Here is a 6,680-nt window from a genome sequence, read left to right as displayed (position 1 = left end):
ACGGAACACGGGACCATGAAACCCAGAGGCTTTAGAATCTCAGCACGCCTGGGCTCACATTCCGGCCTCTCCATTGATATATCATCTATATGACAAGTGGATTAGCTAGCTCAGATTTTAGCTTCCTCATTGATGAAACGGGGATCATCACGTTCCCCTTCCGAGGTGGTGCCAAGGATGACATTAATGTCTGGGAGATGCTTTGTGGCAGGGATGACAAAACACGGTCACTGTCTTCTGCTAGGATTTTTTTTTTAATCTGAAAACACAAGGGAGGGCCTCCTCCCATTCGTGTTGGCTCATGGGCGTCTTCTCGTGGGAAAGAGACTGTTGTAGGCAAGGACTGGGCTATCTAGGGCAGACAGGTGGAGTCTCTACAGGGCTTTCTGGAAACAGGCCCAGAGGCAACAGATGGCACAGAGCCTTCTCTTTGAGGTTGTAGGTGGAAGCAGTCTGGACTGAGGCCATCACAGGGCCTTCTTGGCATGGAGGGAGCCCCAGGCCTGTCTGCCCCATCTCATGACACCGTGGCGGTACAGCGCCACCCTGGCCCCCTAATCCCGTGCCTGTACCCAAGAACAGGAAGCATCTTTTACTCTCTGCGGTCATGAAGCCATGCCCATTAGACCACTCCCATCTCAGAGGGGCCTTACCAGGAGGAATCCAAGGCTCTGCCGTGGACTTGGCCCTCAAACGCAAGGCCTTTTGTGTCGAGCGGATGCTCTCCACCCTGTTGAAATTCTTGGGGGCTGAGTCTGACCGAACACAGAGAAGAAAGGGCCCCTTAAAGCGTTCCTGAGAGATAAGTGCCCTCCCCATCACCTTCTTGCCCCAAATTTCTGCGACACAGCACCAAACTCCATCTGAGTCACGGTGGCCTTCCAGAAGTACACCGTGCCCTTCCACTGTCCTCACCTGTTTCCCCTTCTCTTCCCCGCCCCATTCCCTTAATGGCACAGGGTGACAGGTGGGGCTCTTATCTATATGTCATTAATATTTAACCTCCCTCCGAGGTCACTGACCCAGTATCTCTGACCAAAGGTTAACTGCCTCTCCTTTGTTTATGAGTAAAAAGAACGGCAGGCCTGTTCTGACTTGGTCAGTGCACCCACAGGTGTGGAGACGCTTTTATGGAAGGCCATAAACTGGCTGCCAGCTCCCAGAGCTATGCATGTGGCATCCATAACAAAAAAAAAACAAGGGAGAAGTAGGAGTGTCTAAGGAGGAGCCTGTGGTACCCTGATCTGGGGGCCCCTCTGGGATCACCACACACACTCCTCCCCTGGCATCCCAGGCCTATGGCTGGGTTGGGTCCTGCTAGAAGGCAGGATGTCAAAGTTCCACTGTGTCTCAGGTGAGCTTGGCTTTCCTGGGAACCCTCCCCTGCCCTATAACCTGGAAAACCTCCAGCTCTGCCTGCTGTGCCCTGTCCCACCCAGAGAAAGGTGAGTCCCCAAATCACCTGCTTCACAAGCAATGACAAAGAACAGTGACCGCAGCATTTCCCCAATCTTACCCTCCGGGGAGGAGTCCAAGACCCCAGACCCCTGTCCAGCTGGAACCCACGAGCTGCGTGCAGCCAAGGAAAGCTGGGACTGCGTCCCAACATGAAATAGTAAACTTGCTTAAAACATCACAAGATGCTTCTGTCTTTTTTTTTTTTCCTCTTTGGAATGCAGTTGCTTGTTTTTCCAAGTGCAAAGTTGACGGTGTCATATCCTGAAGATGCCTGAAACCTCAGGTGCTATCAGATGCTCTGGTGTGCTACATACCTGGGATAAAGCTTAATTTGTAAAGCAGGCTCACAGAGAGACTCACAACCACAGCAACTACACTAGAGCATCTATAGGAAGCACAGTGAAGGGGACTGGAGCATTGAGCACAGTGGGAAGGTACCACAGAGAGTGGATGCACCAGACCACACGACTATGCGCATCTCTGGCTTGACATCTTACGTCAACTGGGATACAGAGTAACATAAAACTTAAAGATTATGGGATTGGAGACGTGGCTCGGTGGCTAAGAGCACTGGGTGCTCTTTCAGAGGACCCAGGTCCGATTCCCAGCACCCACAAGGTGGCTCAAAACCGTCTATAACTCCTGTCTCCAGGGATCTAGCGCCCTCCCCTGAACTCGGTGGGTGCTGCATGCAGGTGGAACACAGACCGGCATGCAGGCGAAGCATCCATACACGTAAAATAAAAATGAAAGAAGGGGAAAGGTTTTAAACTTATGAATTATTTCTGGAAATTTCCATGTGATGTTGACTAAAAGTAACTGAATGAAACCAGAAAAGGCAAAACCGTGGACGAGGAGGACGTACTGTAGCAGCAGCTGTGAGAAAGAGAAAGGGACTCGAACTCTGCTACTTGGTGGATCCCTGGCGTCGCTTACCCTTCCGTTAATGCTCCTTCCACTGTAGTAGTGGTGCCCTTCTTTCTCAAGGAGGAAAATGTGACTCAGAGAAGTGAGTTTCCCTACTCTCAAAACTTGGGCTCTGGGAGTTAGGGTTCCAGACAGCTCAGCAGGTAAGAGCATTTGCTGTACAAACCTGAGAACCTGAGTTCAAATCCCCACACCCACTGGGGAAAAATCAGTGCACCTATAACCCAGCCTCGGGCGAGGGAAACACAAAAGGATCCCTGGGACTTGCTGTCCGCTAGCCCAGCTCCAGGTTCAATGACAGACTCTATCTCAAGGGAGTGACGGTGACGGAGCAGGAAGGTCGATGTCATCCTCTGTGTTCTGTACACACGTGGGCGGGGCACACTCACGCACACCCTACCAACAACATCAAAACTTGGGGATGCGGCTAAGTCGATAGCCTGCTTACTTGACATCCATGAACCAGGGCACTGTGGCACACACCTATGATCCCAGCGTGTAGAAGAGGCAGGAAGGACCAGAAGCTCAATTTAATTGGGCGTAAAGGCGCACGCCTTTAATCCCAGCACTCAGGAGGCAGAGGCAGGCAGACCTCCGTGAGTTCGAGGCCAGCCTGGTCTACAAGAGCTAGTTCCAGGACAGGCTCCAAAGCCACAGAGAATCCCTGTCTCGAAAAACAAAAAACAAGAGAGAGGGCGGGGGAGGGGGATTTCTTCAGACTCATGGATTCAGAGGAAATGCTCTGCATGATGGGGAATGTGTGGGAGGGAACAGCAGCTCCCCCCCTCCGAGTGAGAGTAAGGTTGGCGAGAGCTCCCCAGACCTTGCTGAGTCAAGAGGCACAGAGTGCATGTTGAGGTGTGTGTGTGCCGTGCAGGAGTCAGTCCTCACCTTCACCCATGTGGTTCTGGGGATCAAACTCAGGTCATCGGGCATGGCAGCAAAAGCTTTGACCCCCCCGAACCATCTTTCAGGCCCAAGGACTTATATTTGTAACAAACCCCTGTGAGATTTCCCCTCAAGCAAACTGAAGTAACAGTGTCTCTTTTCACAGCCTCAACTTACCACCCTCCACCACCCACCCCATGACAGGACGGCAAGGCTGGGGTGACTAAAACCTTCAATCTCCAAGCGCTTAGCTCTGAGAACAGACAGGGCCTGCCTGGGTCTCTGCCAGAAATAAGGCTAACTTGCAGCAGGATTCCAAACAGCCAGGTCCTTCTGTGTTCCTCCTGGGCCAGGGTCAACCTGATGCCACCACTCCTTCCTCCACCTTCCAGACAGTGGAGCAGAAACGGAGACAGCCATGACCAGAGAGACAGAGTCCTGTTTCCTTCCAATCCTGGCTGTGTTGAGAATCAGAACTCGGAGGCCCCAGCCCACACACTCAGCCACTCTGACTCTGCTGCATCGTCCACTCCCCCCCCCCCCCCCCCGCCCGTAAGGAGGAAAAAGCCCAGGAAGCTTTGACTGGTGTGCACAAGGGAGGGCAGCAGCCGGAATTAACCAGACTGGGAGAGCCACAGAGCCCAGAAAGAGACTTCTGTAGATTCTGAATCTCCGTGGACCAGGAGGGAGGAGGCAGGCACTCCAGCCAAACTGGTGCCATCGGCGCGAACGGTTGCTCTCTGGAAAAGTAAAAATAAAAAAGATTGAGCTCATTTATCAACCATCTATGGCAGGCACATCTTTGTGCTGTGGAGGAAGCCGAGGACTCTACCGGGATCCTTGCTTTTTAGAAAGTCCAGTTGGAGGCAAGGTCTCACCATGTAGGCCAGGCTGGGTCTGGACACCTGGGTCCATCTGCCTCAGCCTCCTGAGTGCTGGGATTACAGGTCTGCACCACCACGCCCCGCAGGCAGACTCTGAGGCAGTCATTACTGTCTCCTGGAATATAGATAAACCAAAAAAGGGTGACTTGCTAAATTATAAAACCAGGGGGTCATCGGGATCCTGAGCAGTCCCTCTGAGGTGCCCCTGACTCGGGCTTGTGTGTGAGTTCATCCCTGCAGGCTGCCTCAGAAGGCAGGAACAGCAGGACCTATTTAAGGGGCTGTGTTCTGCTGAACAGAGGCACCTCTCACTTAGCCAGCACAGCAAGTATGTGAGCCAAAAACTCTCTCTAGATGGATAATAGGAGGTGGGGAGGGCAGAATGGTGCACACTTTAAACCATGCCCCTTGGGAGACCGAGGCAAGAAGATTGCCAGTGGCAGGCTAGCCTGGGCTACATAGCAAACCTTGTCTTAAAATAACAACCAAAAAAAAAAAAAAAAAAAAGATGGTTGAGGGCTGGAGTGATTTCTCAGCGGTTAGAACACTGGCTCCGGGGGACCTGGTTCAGTTCCTAGCCCCCACATGGCAGCTACAGGCATCCGTATTGCCCAGCTTCAGGGAAGCTGATGCCCTCTTCTGGTCTCTGTGTTAGCAGGAATGCATGTGGTGTACAGACATATTTGCAAGTAAAACACTCATACAAATAAAGTTTTTTAAAAAGAAAGAAAAAATTGAAGAAAGGGATGCTGGAGCCAGGCACTCCACACTCCAGCATCCTCCCCGGGAGCTGCTGTGGCACGGGTCTGGGGAAAAGAAGCAATCAGGGAAGCTTAAAAAGGGCTTTGCAAGTGGGGCAGGAGATTAAGATTAGGACTGAAGAGCTCAGTGCCCTCATGTCCTCTCCCTAGGGAGCAGCCTCTAAAGTTCTAGGAAGAGCAGCCGGTGACATTAACCCTGGTGCCTGTGGTCCCATGAAGAGGCAGCAGAGAAGCCATGTTCTCCAGCCTGAAGCTGGCGCAGTCTTCCCAGCTCTCTTTATGCTCTGGGTCATATCCCTTCCTCATAGCCCCCCAGCTCCTCTCCTGGGCCTGCCTCACCACATACGACCATGGGCGGACGGGGAGCAAGGCCAGTAACTGCTGGAATGACGGACAGGAAGGAGTCACACATCTCTGCTTTAGCTTCCAAATTTGGGTCACAAATCTGCATGGACCAGGTATCCTGACACTGTCTCTGTCTTTCAGGAAGGAAATCAGATCAGGGAACCTGAAAACCCTTCCCAAGGGACCCTGCAACTAGGAGGAGAATTGAGAGCAAATTTTTGTTTTGTTTTGTTTTGTTTTTGTTTTTGTTTTTTTCTTTTTGGTTTTTTCGAGACAGGGTTTCTCTGTGGCTTTGGAGCCTGTCCTGGAACTAGCTCTTGTAGACCAGGCTGGTCTCGAACTCACAGAGGTCCGCCTGCCTCTGCCTCCCAAGTGCTGGGATTAAAGGTGTTTTTGTTTTTCAAGACAGGGTTTCCCTGTATAACAGTCCTGACGTCTTGGAACTCGCTTTGTAGACCAGGCTGACCTAGAACTCACAGAGATCCGCCTGCTTCTGCCTCCTGAGTGCTGGGATTAAAGTCATGCACCACCACCTCCCTGCTGAGAGCAAACTTCTATCGTGTGCATCCACCGTCCCCAAACCAGGCTGGAGCCCTAGGCATTACTCGTCCCTCTAGGCAGGGAACGGAGTAGGGTGGAAAGCCTAGAGGTGGGGGAGGAGCGGCGTGAGTAGTGGGGGCCAGCCCACCTGTTGCTGCTGCCCAGCAGTGCTGGCAGGGAGACACAGCCCTCCCCTCTGCCTCCACCCTCACCATAACTCCCATCCATTGTCATCACACTGTCTCAGCGCAGCTATATTTAAGACGGTGCAAGGCTCCAAGATCACATTCTTCACCCGTCCTCTCAGAGCCGAGGGCAGGAAGAGACCAGGGACCTTCTTACTGTCCTGGGGACATCTGAGTGAACACTGCTGTTTCTGTGAGTCACATACAGGGATCAGGGTCCGAGAGAGACCCCAGCTTTCCACAGGGAACGACCTATGGGGGTGGTGTATGTGGTATATGTGGAGTTTATGTCTGTGGTGTATGTGTGTCTATGGTATGTGGGATTGTGAAGGAGTATATGGTGTGGGAGGTGGTCTATGTATTAGGTTTACATGTATGTCTATGATGTGTGAATGGGTTCATGCTGTGTGTGTGTGTTTTGTGTAGTGCGTGGTAGTATTTTGTGACTATGGTGTGTGTGTCTATAACGCGGTGTCTTAAGTGTGTAAGATGTGTATATCTACTGTGTGCGAGTGTTTATCAGGTCTATATATGTAAATTTGTTGGAAAGGGGCTTGGAGCACCCCAGATGAAGACAGGCGAGCCAGACCTCCAGGCCTCATTTCACTTTTGTAGCCCCAGGTCTTCTGAGTGGTCTGCTCTATGTCCTCCTTGATATTAAAGCTACAAATAAAGAAAAGAGAAGACCCTTG

The sequence above is a fragment of the Chionomys nivalis genome, chromosome 11 (genome assembly GCF_950005125.1).
Source record: "Chionomys nivalis chromosome 11, mChiNiv1.1, whole genome shotgun sequence".
NCBI classification, from domain to species: Eukaryota; Metazoa; Chordata; class Mammalia; order Rodentia; family Cricetidae; genus Chionomys; species Chionomys nivalis.
This window is presented reverse-complemented; position numbering follows the sequence as displayed.